Source organism: Ranitomeya imitator, chromosome 6 (genome assembly GCF_032444005.1).
Source record: "Ranitomeya imitator isolate aRanImi1 chromosome 6, aRanImi1.pri, whole genome shotgun sequence".
In the NCBI taxonomy this organism is placed as follows: Eukaryota; Metazoa; Chordata; class Amphibia; order Anura; family Dendrobatidae; genus Ranitomeya; species Ranitomeya imitator.
In genome coordinates this window covers 536,379,218-536,399,721 of record NC_091287.1, presented here as the reverse complement: position 1 = coordinate 536,399,721, position 20,504 = coordinate 536,379,218, and the positions used below count along the sequence as shown (strand labels likewise).

The 20,504-nt window shown below is 46.0% G+C and overlaps 1 protein-coding gene across 2 annotated transcripts in view; it reads left to right on the top strand.

Moving 5' to 3' along the window:
• The window catches only part of ADCY8 (adenylate cyclase 8), a 376,530-nt gene that overhangs the window by 228,965 nt on the left and 127,061 nt on the right, over positions 1–20,504 (top strand). The gene's annotated exons all lie outside the window — the stretch shown is intronic.

The following is a 20,504-nucleotide window of genomic DNA, read 5'->3' as shown; positions in this document are numbered from 1 at the left end:
CACTCGGCGCTTCAGCAGCAGCACCACACCGACACCATGTGACCGCCGATCACATAGGTTGCCAAGGGAACGCAGATGCACAATCAAGAAGGCACCCATAGCTAGCATAAAATGCTTCAGCAACCTATAACGCTGATAATATCAAGGAAACATAAATGCCCGGCTAATTCTAACTGCGATATCTATAGCTATTATTTTGAAATAATCTTATTAACAATAGTGCTTCCCAGAAAAAATCAAAGTCACAAATACATATAACTAGCACAATAGAGATGACTATTCACAGTATGTGCACCATATTTCACTGAAGATAGCCTGAATAGTAGGAATAAACCCTATCAGTTAATATTATATCTATATTAACCATAATCAAAACAATAATAAATCTATAAAGCTATCTAAAAGATAGCGCCAGACTGGAAAACTGAGCTGTCAATCACTGCAGACAGCTCAGCAAACTTTTGCGACAGACTAGTCAACTCAGCTGTCAATCACTGCACAGACAGCTCAGCAAACTTCTGCGACAGACTGGTCAACTGAGCTGTCAATCACTGCACAGACAGCTCAGCATGCTCCTGCACCAGACTGGTCATCTGAGCTGTCAATCACTGCACAAACAGATCAGCAAACTTCTGTGACAGACTGGTCAACTGAGCTGTCAATCACTGCACAGACAGCTCAGCACGCTCCCGCAACAGACTGGTCAACTGAGTTTAAATAGTATAAGAATGACCAACAGCACCCACTCCTGAGGGCACTCGTCCTAGGTCCAGGGAACCCTCCTGGAAAAGTACAGATCCAGCAAAATAGGAAGAACAGAGCTCTGTTGTGAATTCTGTGGCTGAATTCACTCCTGTGGTCACAAGTGGTACTGCAGCTTCTGAGCTTCCTCCCTCAGGTGTTCTGGTGAGCTCGTTAACTGCTTCATTACTTAACTCCGCCTGATGCTGCTATCCTTGCTCCTTGTCAATGTTTCAGTGTTGGATCTGAGCTTCTCCTGATTGTTCCTGTGACCTGCTGCTCTGTATAGCTAAGTGCTTTTTGCTTTTTTGTTGCTTTTTTTCTGTCCAGCTTGTCTTTTGTTTTGCTGGAAGCTCTGAGACGCAAAGGGTGTACCGCCGTGCCGTTAGTTCGGCACGGTGGGTTTTTTTGCCCCCTTTGCGTGGTTTTGCTTTAGGGTTTTTTGTAGACTGCAAAGTTCGCTTTACTGTCCTCGCTCTGTCCTAGAATATCGGGCCCCACTTTGCTGAATCTATTTCATCCCTACGTTTTGTCTTTTCATCTTACTCACAGTCATTATATGTGGGGGGCTGCCTTTTCCTTTGGGGAATTTCTCTGGGGCAAGTCAGGCCTATTTTTCTATCTTCAGGCTAGCTAGTTTCTTAGGCTGTGCCGAGTTGCCTAGGTAGTTGTTAGGCGCAATCCACAGCCGCTTTTAGTTGTGTTTAGGATAGGATCAGGTGTGCAGTCTACAGAGTTTCCACGTCTCAGAGCTCGTTCTTGTATTTTTGGGTATTTGTCAGATCACTGTGTGCGCTCTGATCGCTAAGCACACTGTGTTTCTGGATTGCCTTCATAACACCTGTCATTAGCAAACATAACAGTACAAGGAGCCTAACTAATGATTCTCAATAGAGGGAAAGAGAAAGTTCTGACATCATTTTTTTTTTTTTTTTCTCAGCTCTGTGTTCACTTTTTTTTTTTTCCCCTAGACATTTGGGTGATTCTGGACACAGGTGTGGACATGGATATTCAGGGTCTGTGCTCTTCAATGGATAATCTCGTTATAAATGTACAAAAAATTCAAGATACTATTGATCAGAAATCTATGTTAGAACCAAGAATTCCTATTCCTGATTTGTTTTTTGGAGATAGAACTAAGTTTCTAAGTTTCAAAAATAATTGTAAGCTATTTCTGGCCTTGAAACCTCATTCTTCTGGTAATCCTATTCAACAGGTTTTGATTATTATTTCTTTTTTGCGCGGCGACCCTCAAGACTGGGCATTTTCTCTTGCGCCAGGAGACCCTGCATTGAGTAGTGTCGATGCGTTTTTCCTGGCGCTCGGATTGCTGTACGATAAGCCTAATTCAGTGGATCAGGCTGAGAAAAATTTGCTGGCTTTGTGCCAGGGTCAGGATGATATAGAAGTATATTGTCAGAAATTTAGGAAATGGTCAGTACTCACTCAGTGGAATGAATCTGCGCTGGCAGCTTTGTTCAGAAAGGGTCTCTCTGAGGCTCTTAAGGATGTCATGGTGGGATTTCCTATGCCTGCTGGTTTGAATGAGTCTTTGTCTTTGGCCATTCAGATCGGTCGACGCTTGCGCGAGCGTAAATCTGTGCACCATTTGGCGGTACTGCCTGAGGTTAAACCTGAGCCTATGCAGTGCGATAGGACTATGACTAGAGTTGAACGGCAGGAATACAGACGTCTGAATGGTCTGTGTTTCTACTGTGGTGATTCCACTCATGCTATTTCTGATTGTCCTAAGCGCACTAAGCGGTCCGCTAGGTCTGCCGTCATTGGTACTGTACAGTCCAAATTCCTTCTGTCCATTACCTTGATATGCTCTTTGTCGTCGTTTTCTGTCATGGCGTTTGTGGATTCGGGCGCTGCCCTGAATCTGATGGATTTGGATTATGCTAAACGTTGTGGGTTTTTCTTGGAGCCTTTGCGGTGTCCTATTCCATTGAGAGGAATTGATGCTACACCTTTGGCCAAGAATTAACCTCAATACTGGGCCCAGCTGACCATGTGCATGGCTCCTGCACATCAGGAAGTTATTCGCTTTCTGGTGTTGCATAATCTGCATGATGTGGTCGTGTTGGGGTTGCCATGGCTACAAACCCATAATCCAGTATTGGATTGGAATTCCATGTCGGTATCCAGCTGGGGTTGTCAGGGGGTACATGGTGATGTTCCATTTTTGTCGATTTCGTCATCCACCCCTTCTGAGGTCCCAGAGTTCTTGTCTGATTATCAGGATGTATTTGAAGAGCCCAAGTCCGATGCTCTTCCTCCGCATAGGGATTGTGATTGTGCTATCAATTTGATTCCTGGTAGTAAATTCCCTAAAGGTCGATTATTTAATTTATCCGTGCCCGAACACGCCGCTATGCGCAGTTATGTGAAGGAATCCCTGGAGAAGGGACATATTCGCCCATCGTCTTCACCACTGGGAGCAGGGTTCTTCTTTGTAGCCAAGAAGGATGGTTCGCTGAGACCGTGTATTGATTACCGCCTTCTTAATAAGATCACTGTTAAATTTCAGTATCCCTTGCCATTGTTATCTGACTTGTTTGCTCGGATTAAGGGGGCTAGTTGGTTCACTAAGATAGATCTTCGTGGTGCGTATAATCTGGTGAGAATCAGGCAAGGAGATGAATGGAAAACTGCATTCAATACGCCCGAGGGTCATTTTGAGTATCTAGTGATGCCGTTCGGACTTGCCAATGCTCCATCTGTGTTTCAGTCTTTTATGCATGACATCTTCCGTGAGTATCTGGATAAATTCCTGATTGTTTACTTGGATGACATTTTGATCTTCTCAGATGATTGGGAGTCTCATGTGAAGCAGGTCAGAATGGTTTTTCAGGTCCTGCGTGCTAACTCTTTGTTTGTGAAGGGATCAAAGTGTCTCTTCGGTGTGCAGAAAGTTTCATTTTTGGGGTTCATCTTTACCCCTTCTACTATCGAGATGGATCCAGTTAAGGTCCAAGCCATCCAGGATTGGATTCAGCCGACATCTCTGAAAAGTCTGCAAAAGTTCCTGGGCTTTGCTAATTTTTATCGTCGCTTCATCTGTAATTTTTCTAGCATTGCCAAACCATTGACCGATTTGACCAAGAAGGGTGCTGATTTGGTTAATTGGTCTTCTGCTGCTGTGGAAGCTTTTCAGGAGTTGAAGCGTCGTTTTTGTTCTGCCCCTGTGTTGTGTCAGCCAGATGTTTCTCTTCCGTTCCAGGTCGAGGTTGATGCTTCTGAGATTGGAGCAGGGGCGGTTTTGTCACAGAGAGGTTCTGATTGCTCAGTGATGAAACCATGTGCTTTCTTTTCCAGGAAGTTTTCGCCCGCTGAGCGTAATTATGATGTGGGCAATCGAGAGTTGCTGGCCATGAAGTGGGCATTCGAGGAGTGGCGTCATTGGCTTGAAGGAGCTAAGCATCACGTGGTGGTATTGATTGATCATAAGAACTTGACTTATCTCGAGTCTGCCAAGCGCTTGAATCCTAGACAGGCCCGTTGGTCGTTATTTTTTGCCCGCTTCGACTTTGTGATTTCGTACCTTCCGGGCTCTAAAAATGTGAAGGCGGATGCTCTGTCTAGGAGTTTTGTGCCCGACTCTCCGGGTTTATCTGAGCCAGCGGGTATCCTCAAGGAAGGAGTCATTGTGTCTGCCATCTCCCCTGATTTGCGGCGGGTGCTGCAAAAATTTCAGGCGAATAAACCTGATTGTTGTCCAGCAGAGAAACTGTTCGTCCCTGATAGGTGGACTAATAAACTTATCTCTGAACTTCATTGTTCGGTGTTGGCTGGTCATCCTGGAATCTTTGGTACCAGAGAGTTAGTGGCTAGATCCTTCTGGTGGCCATCTCTGTCACGGGATGTACGTACTTTTGTGCAGTCCTGTGGGATTTGTGCTAGGGCTAAGCCCTGCTGTTCTCGTGCCAGTGGGTTGCTTTTGCCCTTGCCGGTCCCAAAGAGGCCTTGGACACATATTTCGATGGATTTCATTTCTGACCTTCCCGTTTCTCTAAAGATGTCAGTCATTTGGGTGGTCTGTGATCGCTTTTCTAAAATGGTCCATCTGGTGCCCTTGGCTAAATTGCCTTCCTCCTCTGATTTGGTACCTTTGTTCTTTCAGCATGTGGTTCGGTTGCATGGCATTCCTGAGAATATTGTTTCTGACAGAGGTTCCCAGTTTGTTTCAAGGTTTTGGCGAGCCTTTTGTGGTAGGATGGGCATTGACCTATCCTTTTCCTCGGCTTTCCATCCTCAGACTAATGGCCAGACCGAACGAACCAATCAGACCTTGGAAACATATCTGAGATGTTTTGTTTCTGCAGACCAGGATGATTGGGTGTCCTTTTTGCCATTGGCTGAGTTCGCCCTTAATAATCGGGCCAGCTCGGCTACCTTGGTTTCTCCATTTTTTTGCAATTCTGGGTTCCATCCTCGTTTCTCTTCAGGACAGGTTGAGTCTTCGGACTGTCCTGGTGTGGATTCTGTGGTGGATAGGTTGCAGCAGATCTGGACTCAGGTAGTGGACAATTTGATCTTGTCCCAGGAGAAAGCTCAACTTTTCGCTAATCGCAGACGCCGTGTGGGTCCCCGACTTCGTGTTGGGGATCTGGTTTGGTTATCTTCTCGTCATATTCCTATGAAGGTTTCCTCTCCTAAATTTAAACCTCGTTTTATTGGTCCGTATAGGATTTCTGAGGTTCTCAATCCTGTGTCTTTTCGTTTGACCCTCCCAGACTCCTTTTCCATACATAATGTATTCCATAGGTCGTTGTTGCGGAGATACGTGGCACCTATGGTTCCATCTGTTGAGCCTCCTGCCCCGGTTTTGGTGGAGGGGGAATTGGAGTATATTGTGGAGAAGATTTTGGATTCTCGTGTTTCTAGACGGAAACTCCAGTATCTGGTTAAATGGAAGGGTTATGCTCAGGAAGATAATTCCTGGGTTTTTGCCTCTGATGTTCATGCTTCCGATCTTGTTCGTGCCTTTCATGCGGCTTATCCTGGTCGGCCTGGGGGCTCTGGTGAGGGTTCGGTGACCCCTCCTCAAGGGGGGGGTACTGTTGTGAATTCTGTGGCTGAATTCACTCCTGTGGTCACAAGTGGTACTGCAGCTTCTGAGCTTCCTCCCTCAGGTGTTCTGGTGAGCTCGTTAACTGCTTCATTACTTAATTCCGCCTGATGCTGCTATCCTTGCTCCTTGTCAATGTTTCAGTGTTGGATCTGAGCTTCTCCTGATTGTTCCTGTGACCTGCTGCTCTGTATAGCTAAGTGCTTTTTGCTTTTTTGTTGCTTTTTTTCTGTCCAGCTTGTCTTTTGTTTTGCTGGAAGCTCTGAGACGCAAAGGGTGTACCGCCGTGCCGTTAGTTCGGCACGGTGGGTTTTTTTGCCCCCTTTGCGTGGTTTTGCTTTAGGGTTTTTTGTAGACTGCAAAGTTCGCTTTACTGTCCTCGCTCTGTCCTAGAATATCGGGCCCCACTTTGCTGAATCTATTTCATCCCTACGTTTTGTCTTTTCATCGTACTCACAGTCATTATATGTGGGGGGCTGCCTTTTCCTTTGGGGAATTTCTCTGGGGCAAGTCAGGCCTATTTTTCTATCTTCAGGCTAGCTAGTTTCTTAGGCTGTGCCGAGTTGCCTAGGTAGTTGTTAGGCGCAATCCACAGCCGCTTTTAGTTGTGTTTAGGATAGGATCAGGTGTGCAGTCTACAGAGTTTCCACGTCTCAGAGCTCGTTCTTGTATTTTTGGGTATTTGTCAGATCACTGTGTGCGCTCTGATCGCTAAGCACACTGTGTTTCTGGATTGCCTTCATAACACCTGTCATTAGCAAACATAACAGAGCTCCAAACGGGTGTTATCCAATAGAAAAGAACTTTATTCCAGCCATGGTAGAATAGCAACCTATTTTGCTAGATCTGTACTTTTCCAGGAGGGTTCCCTGGACCTAGGACGAGCGCCCTCAGGAGTGAGTGCTGTTGGTCATTCTCATACTATTTAAACTCAGTTGACCAGTCTGTTGCGGGAGCGTGCTGAGCTGTCTGTGCAGTGATTGACAGCTGAGTTGACTAGTCTGGCGCACGAGCGTGCTGAACTATGTGTGCAGTGATTGACAGCTGAGTTGACTAGTCTGGTGCAGGAGCGTGCTAAGCTGTCTGTGCAGTGATTGACAGCTCAGTTGACCAGTCTGTCGCAGAAGTTTGCTGAGCTGTCTGTGCAGTGATTGACAGCTCAGATGACCAGTTTGGTGCAGGAGCATGCTGAGCTGTCTGTGCAGTGATTGACAGCTGAGTTGACTAGTCTGTCGCAAAAGTTTGCTGAGCTGTCTGCAGTGATTGACAGCTCAGTTTTCCAGTCTGGCGCAGGAGTGTGCTGAGCTGTCTGTGCAGTGATTGACAGCTCAGATGACTAGTCTGGTGCAGGAGCGTGCTGAGCTGTCTGTGCAGTGATTGACAGCTGAGTTGACTAGTCTGGCGCAGGAGTGTGCTGAGCTGTCTGTGCAGTGATTGACAGCTGAGTTGACCAGTCTGGCACAGGAGCATGCTAAGCTGTCTGTCCAGTGATTGACGGCTCAGTTCACCAGTCTGTCGCAGAAGTTTGCTGAGCTGTCTGTGCAGTGATTTACAGCTCAGATGACCAGTCTGGTGCAGGAGCATGCTGAGCTGTCTGTGCAGTGATTGACAGCTGAGTTGACCAGTCTGGCGCAGGAGCGTGCTGAGCTGTCTGTGCAGTGATTGACAGCTGAGTTGACCAGTCTGGCGCAGGAGCGTGCTGAACTGTCTGTGCAGTGATTGACAGCTCAGTTGACCAGTCTGTCGCAGAAGTTTGCTGAGCTGTCTGTGCAGTGATTGACAGCTCAGATGACCAGTCTGGTGCAGGAGCGTGCTGAGCTGTCTGTGCAGTGATTGACAGCTGAGTTGACTAGTCTGTCGCAAACGTTTGCTGAGCTGTCTGTGCAGTGATTGACAGCTCAGTTCGGCAGTCTGTCGCAGAAGTTTGCTGAGCTCTCTGTGCAGTGATTGACAGCTCAGTTTTCCAGTCTGAGATTGGGAAGTACTGAGCTCTCGTCAGGTGCTTTGAGTTTCCATTATTGCTCAGCTATTTAACTGAGCAGTCCCGGATAGCCATCAGCCAAAACTTCAGCTAAGTGTTGTTGGTTTACTCTTTACCTTATATTTTGCTTATTGATCTATCGCTGCCGGACCTTGGACCTCGTTCTTGCCATCTGTCTGTTTTTATCACCTTTGCTCTGATCCGCTATCCTGGTACTTTGACCTCGGACCGTTACCTGACTACAACTTTGTCTCTTCCCTCTGTTTATGACATACCCTCATGGCTATTGACCTCAGACTCCTCGATTATCCCATTTCACAGCTTGTCTGTAAGAAGTTCTCAGCGTCACACTTCTGTTGCTCATGATTTTTTTATTTTTGCTCCCCATCCTCTATGTCCACCATTGTAAAGCTTCATTCAAATGACAGTGATCATTTTTAATTTGCAAAAATTGATTGATATCAGGCCTTACGTGCTGTATATGTGAGAAACCATGTAGGTGAAAAACAAACTTCAGATGCATTGTTCACTTCTCAAATAATTCAGTTTTGCTCAGATACATGTAGCAGGAGCCTCATATGTTAAAATCTAGTTGAAGCTAAGAAATTGTGGAACCAATTCATGAATTTCGTTCAAGAAGTTGTTCATTTTCCAAGTTCCTCCAAGAGCAAAAGACACCACAATGAATATTTAAAACTGAAACCTGGTGCCATGGACAGACAGGGGGGACACCGGCACGATATGGAGCCCGTGAGTCGGGGCTGGCACCCCCCCTTAAATTGTTTCCAGTACTCACTTCTCCTCATTCCCCACTGCTCTGGTCTCCTCAGCGTCGTCTGACTCTGTGTCACGTCTCTACAGCGCGAGACCAGAGCAGGAGAGACAGGAGCAGCGGGGAACATGGAGAGGTGAGTATTTGATGATTTATTTTTTTATGAATATAGCAATATATGGGCCCATTATTCTGTAGGGGGCAATATAAGGGGCCAATTATATTGTAAAGGGCAATACATAGGGCCCATTATACTGTATGGAGCAGTATATGGGGCCTATTATACTTTATGGAGCACTATGTGGGCCAATATACTGTACTGAGTAATATATGGGGCCGTGATACCGTATGGAACAATATAGAGGGCTCATAATACTGTATGCAGCATTATATGGGGACCTTTATACTGCATGGAACAATATAGGGGCCCATTATACAGTATGGAGCAATATATGGGGCACATTATACTGTCTAGAGTAATATATGGGGCCCATTATACTGTATAGAGTAATACATGGTGCCCATTATACTGTATAGAGTAATACATGGTGCCCATTATACTGTATGGAGTACTATATAGGGCCCATTGTAATGTATGGAGCACTATGTTGGGCCCGTTATACTTTATGGAGCAATATATGGTGCCCATAATACTGTATAGAAGTCTATGTGTTGCCCATAATACTGTATGGAGGACTGTGTTGCCCATAATACTGTATGGAGGACTATACTGTCGAGTAGAGATGAGCGGTGTTCGAGTCGAACTGTTCGGCAATTTCAAATTCGAGCTGTTTTGGGCGGAGTTCGAGTCGTTCAACGAACTTGAATAATTTGCTTAAAATTCGGCTGTTCGAGTTTCTGTTCGATAACTGTTTGTTCACCAAAAGCCTAACTTGATTTGCACATTAAAACTGTTTATCATTGTTAATAGACTGTTTCAGTGTATAGTGGGTGGGGGATAGATCTGTGCTGAAATAACACCGATCTCCATTTTTTTTTTCTTTCCCGCATTTACAGTGGGGCGGTGCAGTCTCTCAGCCTATCAGCAGTGCGCACACACACAGCAAAGTGCATGTGATGCACACAAGCAAGGGCATGTGTCGTTGGCTGTGTATGTCACATGTCCTTGCCCTATAAGAACCCGCCATTTGCCCCGTCGCCACCATTTCCTCACTGCTGCAGCTTAGTGTTAGACGGCACCACTGCTGCTGTGGGCGCTATACAGACTAAGACTTTTTTTGGGAGTGAATTTTCTGAGAGATAGGTTTAGGAAGTCGGGAGGAGTCGGGACTAGTTGTAATATCTGTCCTTTTCAGGGTAGGTTACAGCAGTTCATTGCACTGTTTGCCAGGCAGGTCTGTGCCAGTGCTGTGCAAGTGTTTGTCACAGCATTTGGTGTAATCTAACTCAGCCCATCCTTTTGGGCTAGTAGCATTGTCTGATAGTCATCTGTGTAACCCGCCTGTGAAGCTAGCTACACCGCCTGTGTATCTAAATCTTGACTGCATCTAACCCAGTAAATCATTTTGGGCCTAGGAGCAGTGTCTGCACATCAGCGGAGTAGCCCGCCTGTGAAGCTAGCTACACCGCCTGTGTATCTAAATTTTTACCGCATCTAACCCAGTAAATCGTTTTGGGCTTAGGAGCAGTGTTTGAAAGTCAGCGGAGTAGCCCACCTGTGAAGCTAACTACACCGCCTGTGTATCTAAATTTGTACAGCATCTAACCCAGTAAATCATTTTGGGCCTAGTAGCAGTGTCTGCTCATCAGCGGAGTAGCCCGCCTGTGAAGCTAGCTACACCGCCTGTGTATCTAAATTTTTACTGCATCTAACCCAGTAAATCATTTTGGGCTTAGGAGCAGTGTTTGAAAGTCAGCGGAGTAGCCCGCCTGTGAAGCTAACTACACCGCCTGTGTATCTAAATTTGTATAGCATCTAATCCAGTAAATCATTTTGGGCCTAGTAGCAGTGTCTGCACATCAGCGGAGTAGCCCGCCTGTGAAGCTACACCGCCTGTGTATCTAAATCTGTACTGCATCTAACCCAGTAAATCGTTTTGGGCCTAGGAGCAGTGTCTACAAGTCAGCGGAGTAGCCCGCCTGTGAAGCTAACTACACCGCCTGTATATCTAAATTTTTACTGCATCTAACCCAGTAAATCCTTTTGGGCCTAGGACCACAGTTTGGCCACTCAGCTCTGTTCAGTTTCCATCCATCGTTTTTTGTGCCAACAACTACAGATACAGAGTTACCAATTAGTAAAGCACCAAAATGAGTGGCAAAAGGCCTGCTGCTGGTAGGAAGGGGAATAGGCGTGTTGGAAAGGGAAAAAAAGGTTGTGTCCGTGGGGTAGGTGGTAACGCAACAGTAACATCTGCATAAGAAAGACCATCTTCTAGCCAAAGTAAGATGTCTACTTCTTTTCAAGGACAATCTGATATGATCCCTTTCTTACGCTCATCGATACGAGCATCGCTACAAATTCCAGATGAGGCACAAAGACAGCAGTTGCTTACTAATAATAATAATAATAATAATTTTTTGTTTATATAGCGCCAACATATTCCTCAGCACTTTACAATTAGCGGGGACATGTACAGACAATAAATTTAATACAAGTTAAGACAATTTAAACAGTAACATTAGGGGTGAGGTCCCTGCTCGCAAGCTTACAATCTACAAGGAAATGGGGGGCCACAATAGGTAAAAAGTGCTTGTTATTACAGGTACCGTGTGTATGGAGGGTGTGGAGACAGGAGAATAGTAGGGTGCAGATACAGAATAATATTTGGAAGGAGGGAACAGGGCAAAGTTAGTTTACTGAGTAGTTGATGTGGTAGGCTTGTTTGAAGAGATGGGTTTTTAAAGCGCGCTTGAATAGGTCGGGGCTAGGTATCAGTCTGATCATCTGGGGAAATGCATTTCAGAGAGCTGGCGCAGCACGAGAGAAGTCTTGGAGATGGAGGTGCGAGGTTCGGATTACAGGGGATGTTAGTCCTAGGTCATTTGTAGAACGGAGGGCACACGTAGGCCGATAGACAGAGATGAGAAAGGAGATATAAGGCGGTGCTGAACTGTGGAGAGCTTTGTGGCTGACAGAGATGAGTTTATACTGGACCATGTAGCGAATGGGTAGCCAGTGTAATGACTGGCACAAGATGAAGGCATCGGTGAAGTGGCTGGACAGAAATATGACCCTGGCTGCTGCATTCAAGATGGATTGGAGAGGAGAAAGTTTGGTAAGAGGGAGACCGATCAGAAGAGAGTTGCAGTAGTCCAGACAAGAATGAATAAGAGCGACAGTAAGAGTCTTAGCAGTTTCAAAGGTGAGAAAAGGCCGGATTCTGGAGATGTTTTTAAGATGCAGGTGACAGGTGCGAGTGACTGATCGGATATAGGGAGTAAAGGAAAGTTTGGTGTCGAATATGACCCCAAGACAGTGGGCATGCTGCTTGGGAGTTAAGGCTGAACCCTCCAGGGTAATTTCGATGTTGGGTGTAAGATTTGGGAAAGATTTAGTTTCAGATAGAGGGAGGACATGATGTTAGAGACAGCAGACAGACAATCCTTGGTATTTTGAATTAGGGTAGGGGTGATGTCAGGGGAAGAAGTGTATAATTAGGTGTCGTCAGCATAGAGATGGCACTGGAACCCAAATCTGCTGATTGTTTGTCCAATAGGGGCCGTGTAAAGTGTTATGAACTGGTGGTTTAGGAGCAACATGGGACGAGCTCTGAAGGAAGTGGTACCTGTACTGACCGCAGTCCCTAAGCTCAACACAACACTAGAAGTAGCCGTGGGATGCTCCTGACACTCCCTAGGCACCTCGTCACAGCCTGAGAACTAACTACCCCTAAAGATAGAAACAGGAAAACTATCTTGCCTCAGAGAAAATCCACAAAGGATAGATAGCCCCCCACAAGTAATGACTGTGAGTGGAGAGGGAAAAGACATACACAGAATGAAACCAGGATGTAGCACAGGAGGCCAATCTAGCTAGATAGATAGGACAGGATGGAATACTGTGCGGTCAGTATTAAAACTACAAAAATCCACACAGAGTTTACAAAAATCTCCACACCTGACTAAAGGTGTGGAGGGTAAATCTGCTTCCCAGAGCTTCCAGCTTAACCGAATATATCCATACTGACAAGCTGGACAAAACATAGAAAGCACAGAACGAATAAGTCCACAACTTGTGGACAGAAAAGAGCAAGCAAGGACTTAACTTTGCTGAACTGGTCAGGATATCAGGGAAATCCAAGAGAGATGTGAATCCAACCAGGAACCATTGACAAGTGGCACTGGCTGAAGGGAAGAGCCAGGCATAAATAGCTGAGCAGAAAGACAATCAGTGGAAGCAGCTGCAGACTGCTAAATCCAAGGAGCAGCCATACCACTTAAAACCACCGGAGGGAGCCCAAGAGCAGAACTGTTATGATGCGGTGGTTTAGGAGCAACATGGAACGAGCTCTGAAGGAAGTGGTAACTGTACTGACCGCAGCCCCTAAGCGCAACACAACACTAGAAGTAGCCGTGGGGTGCTCCTAACTCTCCCTAGGCACCTCGTCACCGCCTAAGAGCTAACTACCCCTAAAGATAGAAGCAGGAAAACTATCTTGCCTCAGAGAAAATCCCCAAAGGATAGATTAGCCCCCCACAAATAATGACTGTGAATGGAGAGGGAAAAGACATACACAGAATGAAACCAGGATGAGCACAGGAGGCCAGTCTAACTTGATAGATAGGACAGGATGGAATACTGTGCAGTCAGTATAAAACACTACAAAAATCCACGCAGAGTTTACTAAAAATCTCCACACCTGACTAAAGGTGTGGAGGGTAAATCTGCTTCCCAGAGCGTCCAGCAAGACAGAATTAATTCATACTGATAACGCTGGACAAACATAGAAGCACAGAACGGATAAGTCCACAAACTGTGAACAGAAAAGAGCAAGCAAAAACTTAGCTTTGCTGAACTGGTCAGGATAACAGGGAACTCCAAAGAGATGTGAATCCAACCAGGAACCATTTACAAGTGGCACTGGCTGAAGGAACAGCCAGGCTTAAATAGTTGAACAGAAAAGACAATCAGTGGAGGCAGCTGATGACAGCTAACTCCAAGGAGCAGCCATACCACTAGAAACCACAAGAGGGAGCCCAAGAGCAGAACTCACAAAAGTGCCACTTACAACCACCGGAGGGAGTCCAAGAGCGGAATTCACAACACAGAACTCACAAAAGTGCCACTTACAACCACCGGAGGGAGCCCAAGAGCGGAATTCACAACAGTAAAGAGAGAAGAGGGGGCCTAGGACTGAGCTCTGCGGAAGCCGATAGTAAGGGGACGAGGAGAGGAAGAGGAGCCGGCAAAAGATACAGTGAAGGAGCGGTCAGAGAGATAGGAGGAGAACCAGGAGAGAACGGTGTCCTTGAGGCCTATGGAGCGGAGCATGGTGAAAAGGAGCTGGTGATCCACAGTGTCGAATGCTGCGGAGAGATCCAGGAGAATCAGCAGGGACCAATGACCTTTGGATTTAGCTGTTATTAGATCATTAGAGACTTTAGTGAGGGCAGTTTCAGTGGAGTGTAAAGAGCGGAAACCAGATTGTAAGGGGTCGAGAAGAGAGTTATCCGAGAGATAGCGGATTAGACGTGAGTGGACCCGGCGTTCCAGGAATTTAGAGATGAAGGAAAGGTTAGACACAGGTCTGTAGTTAGTAGTGCAGTTCTGGTCCAGGGATGGCTTTTTAACTAAAGGGGTTATGATTGCATGTTTAAATGAGGAGGGAAAGATACCTGAAGAAGAGAGAGGTTAAATATTTTAGTCAGGTGAGTGGTGACCACTGGTGAGAGATACTGCAGGAGATGTGAAGGAATGGGGTCACTGTTTCAGGTTGTAGGCCTAGCAGAAAGCGAGGAGCTTGGAAACTTCTTCTTCTGAAACAGGCTCAAAGATGTCTTGTGAGCTTGAGGTACGGCAGGGAAGGGGATCCAGGCACTGAGGAGATTGGGCTGAGATATCCTGATGGATGTGGTTGATTTTTTCTAGGAAATAAGTGGCCAGATCCTCACCACTGAGATTGGTGATGGGGGCCTGTACTTTAGGTTTCAGGAGGGAGTTTAAGGTTTCAAAAAGTCGTTTTGGGTTGTTGGATAGTGACATGATGAGGGTGGTGAAGTAGGATTGTTTGGCCAGATGAAGGGCAGAGTTATAAGTTTTGAGCATGACTTATAGTGGATGAAGTCTTCTGCTAAGAGAGATTTTCTCCACTGCCGCTCTGCACACATTGAGCAATGCTGAAGAAAGCGTGTTTGCATAGTGTGCCAGAGCTACCGTCCGTGTCAGAAGGTGCTGCATCATGTAGGGCATTCTTCAGTGTATTATTAAAGTGTGACAATGCTAAGTCTGGACAGAAGAGGGAGGAGATGGGGTTAAAGATGTGTGGAGATTGTCCATAAGCTGCTGGGTATTAATGGTACGTGTATTCCGATAAGTGTGGTAAGTGGGGGTGTCCCAGTTGGGGAGACAATTCTTGACAGAGAAGGAAAGAAGTTGTGGTCCGAGAGTGGGAGAGGGGAGTTAGTAAAGTCGTGCAGAGAGCCGGGACGGGAGAAAACCAGGTCCAGAGTATTCCTGTCCTCATGCGTAGGAGAATTAGTAAACTGTGAGAGGCTGAATGAAGAAGTTAGAGAAAGAAGATGAGAGGCAGATTGGGAGAGGGGATCATTGATGGGGATGTTAAAGTCTCCCATGATGAAGGCTGGGATGTCACAGGATAGAAAGTGAGTAAGGCAGGTGGCAAAGTGGTCTAGAAAATGGCAGGAGGAGCCTGGAGGGCGATAAACAACAGCCACTCACAAGGAGAAGGGCTTAAAGAGTCTGACGGCATGGACTTCGAAGGAAGGAAATGTAAGTGAGGTAACCGGGGGGATGACCTGGAAAGCACATTGTGATGAAAGGAGCAAGCCAACACCTCCACCATGTCTGTTCTCAGGTCTGGCGGTATGTGAAAATTTCAGCCCACCAAACAAGGGAGCGACAGCGGCGGTGATGTCTGGATCCAGGTTTCTGTAATAGCCAGAAGGTTAAGGGAATTAGAGAGGAAGAAATCATGAATGTAAGTTAGTTTGTTACACACAGACCGTGCATTCCAGAGAGCACAGTGGAAAGCGATAGGAGAAGGCATGCACGGAATGTTAATAAGATTAGCAGGGTTTCTATATGTAGCTAGAGGAGAGTAATGTATGCTGGTGGAGGGAGACCCAGGGTTGGGGGAGATATTGCCTGCACCTAGTAAAAGGAGAAAAAACAGAAAGAGCAGGAGGCGGGATGATTTGTATGAACGTTTTGAGTGCTGCATGGAGGTATTTGAAGGTTTGGAGTGGGTAAGAAATGTCAGTAGAGCCTCAGAGTTATACATGGGAGAGGGGAGAAGGGAGGGGCGGATATGGAGAGAGTGCACAAAATGTGTTAATGGGCAGGCGAGTTGTGCGAAAGCAGAAGTAAAAACAAATAAGAAGCAGATTGATATGATCAATGAATAATGTAGTACGACTGACAAAGGAACATGATTGTTTGGAAAACTTATGCACCTTACCTGTCTCCTGACCTGTCCAACTGCCATGGTCTAACTGCCAAGCACTTGATCCTGTTGTACTTAATATCTGTTGCATGCGTGACCCCGCATGCGTGCTATCCCAACCAGACTAAATATATGTGAAATATAATGACTGCTACCATCAGGCACCAAATGACCACAATCAGCAATTAGCCAATTAGCAAGGTGCTTGAACGGATATCAAGTGCTCGTTCAGGTGGGCTCTCCTCCACCTCAACTTCAACATCACAAATACTCCAGTCCTCAGAGGTGTCACCCCAATCGCACTGCTTCCTCAGAGCTCCCAATTCTCCAGCCACCCGTCTGAGTATGGGGTAACACAGATGGTTGAGTCTGCAGAGCTGTTTACTCATACTATAGCCTGGGAATCAGAGGTCTGCTCCAAAGCTTCAGTGTCTGCTAGTCAGCAGAGTAGCCCACCCATGAAGCAAGCTACACCTCCTGTTTATCTAATTAATAATGTTTAACTGCATCTAGCCCAGGAAATCCTTTTGGGCCTAGTAGCATTTTGTGCTACTCAGCAGAGTACCTCACCCATGAAGCAAGCTACACCGCCTGTTTATCTAAGTACTAATTTGTTACTGCATCTAGCCCAGGAAATCCCTTTGGGCCTAGTAGCATTTTGTGCTACTCAGCAGAGTACCCCACCCATGAAGCAAGCTACACCGCCTGTTTATCTAAGTACTAATTTTTAACTGCATCTAGCCTAGGAAATCCTTTTGGGCCTAGTAGCATTTTTTGCTACTCAGCAGAGTACCCCACCCATGAAGCAAGCTACACCGCCTGTTCATCTAAGTACTAATTTTTAACTGCAAACAACCCAGGCAATAGTTTGGGCCTAGTAGCAATTTCTGCTACTCAGCAGAGTACCCCACCCATGAAGCAAGCTACACCCCCTTCTTCCTTTCTCAGTCTAACCCCTCAGCTGTGGGGTGTCCGCTCTCCCTCCAGCTCTCTCCTTCTCACAGGTGGACTACCTTGTGTATTCACTCTGTGGTGAATCTTTTGGGCCCAGGCATAAGAATTTTTAAATTATTTAAATAAATTCTTGTTTTAAAAAAAAAAGTATTGCACAAAATAAATGTGGTGCCCCTTATAATATAGGCATCACACTTCTGATGCACGGTCATTGCTGGGCTCATGGGACTATTTGGTATGTAGAGGGTTAATGCAGAGGGGCGGAGGTAGTTAGCCAAGCCGCTGGGGATATAAGCGGCTATACACAGAGGAGCCGTAACCCTGACGAAGAGGTGCGTTCCACCTCGAAACGCGTTGGTTAGTCTTTTGGCCCCAGCGAGGCTCCATAGACCTGTGACGTCACACGCTGTCAGACAGCGGCGGCCATCTTTGTTTCTAAGTGCAACCAGGGACACCTCCGGCCGGGTCGTTCCCTGGCTCTGCACTTACCAGCGGCACGCAACACCGGTATAGCCTAAGCATCTAGCGGTGCTTACCCTCCGGTCACCATTAGCACATGCGTTGTGCTTTCCTCACCGCCATTGCCAACACGTCCAGTACCGCACATCCCTCCGACATCCACCAGGAGTAGCCGGGTGTCCTGCCTCATGCAGCACATGGTAAGAGGCATATTATAATAATATTGTTTTTACGGCCGCCGTGCCTGCTGATATTACTCCTATTGTAAGAGTGGGGGTCTCACTAGCGTAGTGCGTTTACTGCTATCGCCAGGGGGACAGTTTGTTGTCCTGCGGTGTATCCTACACACTGTCCATAAGGGATTATTTTGGTTGTTGCATTCTATTGCTGTACTCAGGTTTATTGCACCCCTGCTAGTAGGGTTAATCATCTGTATCTCCCTAGCGCTGTTCCTGTTTTTAGTATATCTGCATTTATGTGAATGTTTTTATACATATATGCACACTTTATAGCGCGGTATTTTTAAGCTGATTATCTGTGTTCAATTCATTGACAGAGGTTAGCACAACCTCTGTCTAAATACCAGCTGCTTTTTTGTACCCCCTCTTCTCTTTATATATGTGCAGCGCCAGTGTGGTTATTGGTTAAATATAGGCATAAGAAGTCGTCGAGGTAATGGATAATACGTGCCCCCTTAGAAACGTCCATGACGACCCATTCGAGGAAGCAACTAAACGCCTCAAATAGTGAGCAGGATATGGAGCACACCCATGGGCAAACAGCGATCTATGTAGTATGCTCCTTCACAGAAGCAGCCCAATAGGCGGACACTATTTGGAGGTACAGGTAGTAACCGAATGCCCCCTCAATGTCTGTTTTGGCCATTAGGGTGCCCCTTCCCAACTACTTGACCTGCCTGATTGCCTCGTCAAAGGAGGTACAGTATATAGTACTGTATTTGGTTCCGCGTCGATATTGTCGTTTACTGACCTGCCCCTTGGATATGACGAATGGTGGATTAGTCTGATTGTATTGGGTTCCTTTTTTGGCACGACTCCCAACGGGGATACCACTACGTCTTCTAAGGAAAATGTTCTGAATGGACCCGCGGCCATTGTACCTAAAGATATTTCTTTTTTACATTTTTTTGTCACGACGTCTGGGTGTTGGTAGGCTGATTTTAGATTTTTACTCCAGCCTTTCTTGATTTTAGAAGGGCATGACATACCTATATCTGTGTCTCCTCCTCCTTTTACTCCTCCACCTCTGTTCTTTTCGCATGACTATATGTACTTGTGACTTTTCCATGTGTTTGTTGTGTCTTCTGAGCAGTTTGTCAGCTTTTGGACACCTTTTAAGGTGTTTTCTATGTGTTTGTATGTGTTTGTGTTTGCCTGCCATTGGTTTCAATAGGGTTCGACGGTGTTTGTCGAATGTTCGACGAACATTCGTCGAAAACGCCCCAACTCGACGAACCGAACTCGAACACTAGCGGGGTGGCTCAACACTACTGTACAGTCTAAAATAAAAAGTCCGCAGTCACTCTGTGTGACTGCAGCCTTTTGAATCCCCCCAGCGCACAATAAATATCACTCATGTAATGTATGAAGCAAGTGAAATCTTTGGCATTGTACTATACCTAGTTTTCTCTGCCGCATCTGTGCATCATGAATGTTTTAAAGTGGTCCACAGAGACTCTTTCGCCCCTGGACCCACGAAAACCTGGAGCCAACCCTGGGTCCATGTGAAAGACAGTTTTGTTATTGGAGGACTCTCCTGTATGATGTGGTGAGATGGCCATCTTTGGGGAAAAAAAAATATTTTTGCAATACTCCTTTGGAAAATGTTTATGCAATATGTGTCTATGTCTAGCAAACCAATGGTTGTGATGTGAATTTCAGCCTACTAAGGGTTTTGCTTACATGGTGTGATAATGTATTGAACTTTGATATAGAAGATGCTAAGCACAGCCTAAATAGGGGAGGTGCACAGTCATAGGTGCCCAAACCTGAACGTATACAATATAAAGTGACTAGCACACTCCAGGGTGTTGTGATGCAAAAAAGTGGGGATTTATTACATACAGTAAATCACAAACGTTTCGGTCGATACTGGACCTTCATCAGTGTGCTAGGTATAATTGTATACTTGTATGGCCCCAAAAACAATAGAATACTCGGATTTGCATCAATCAGACATGCTGGAAAAAAAGCAACAAGCCGGGAAGAAACAGAACCAGGCTGGTCAACTGACGGTGAGTCAGAATAATGGGTGGCGCTGAGGCTTAAAAGAGCTGTCAGTACGCCGGGACACTAGGGATAAATGCGGTATCCACCGCTAATAGAGTGTCTCTAAGTCTCTAGTCACTTTATATTGTAATGTATTGAACTTGTCCACATGAAATTTAAGCCCTTAAAGGAGTTGTCCAGTGAAGATAAGTTATTTCCAATCCACAGGACAGTTGATAACTTAAATATTGGCAATGGGGGGGCAGACCATTGGGTCCTGCACAACGTAAAAAATTAGAAAACCATATCCTCAACGGGACACTTTTATACACTTTAGAATGGAGTGGAGATGCACATTCCCTATGGAAGTTTTCTCCAACTCCGGTCCTTAAGAGCCACCAACAGGTCATGTTTTCAGGGTTTCCTTAGTATTACCCAGGTGATGGAATTCTTGTTTGTTCAGGTGAGATGCAATTATCACCTGGGCAATACTAAGGATATCCGGAAAACACACCCTGTTGGTGGCTCTTGAGGACTGGAGTTGGTGAACACCACCCTATGAGGTTACATTTGCCCAGCTTTTTCTGGCAGCCCCATAGAAAATGAATCGAGTAGTTTTTGGGCATGCGCACTGCCATTTCATTCCAAATGGAATCAAAGTGCCCCATTCTGCCCATCGGTGCTGGTCCCAATGGTCGGATCCACACCG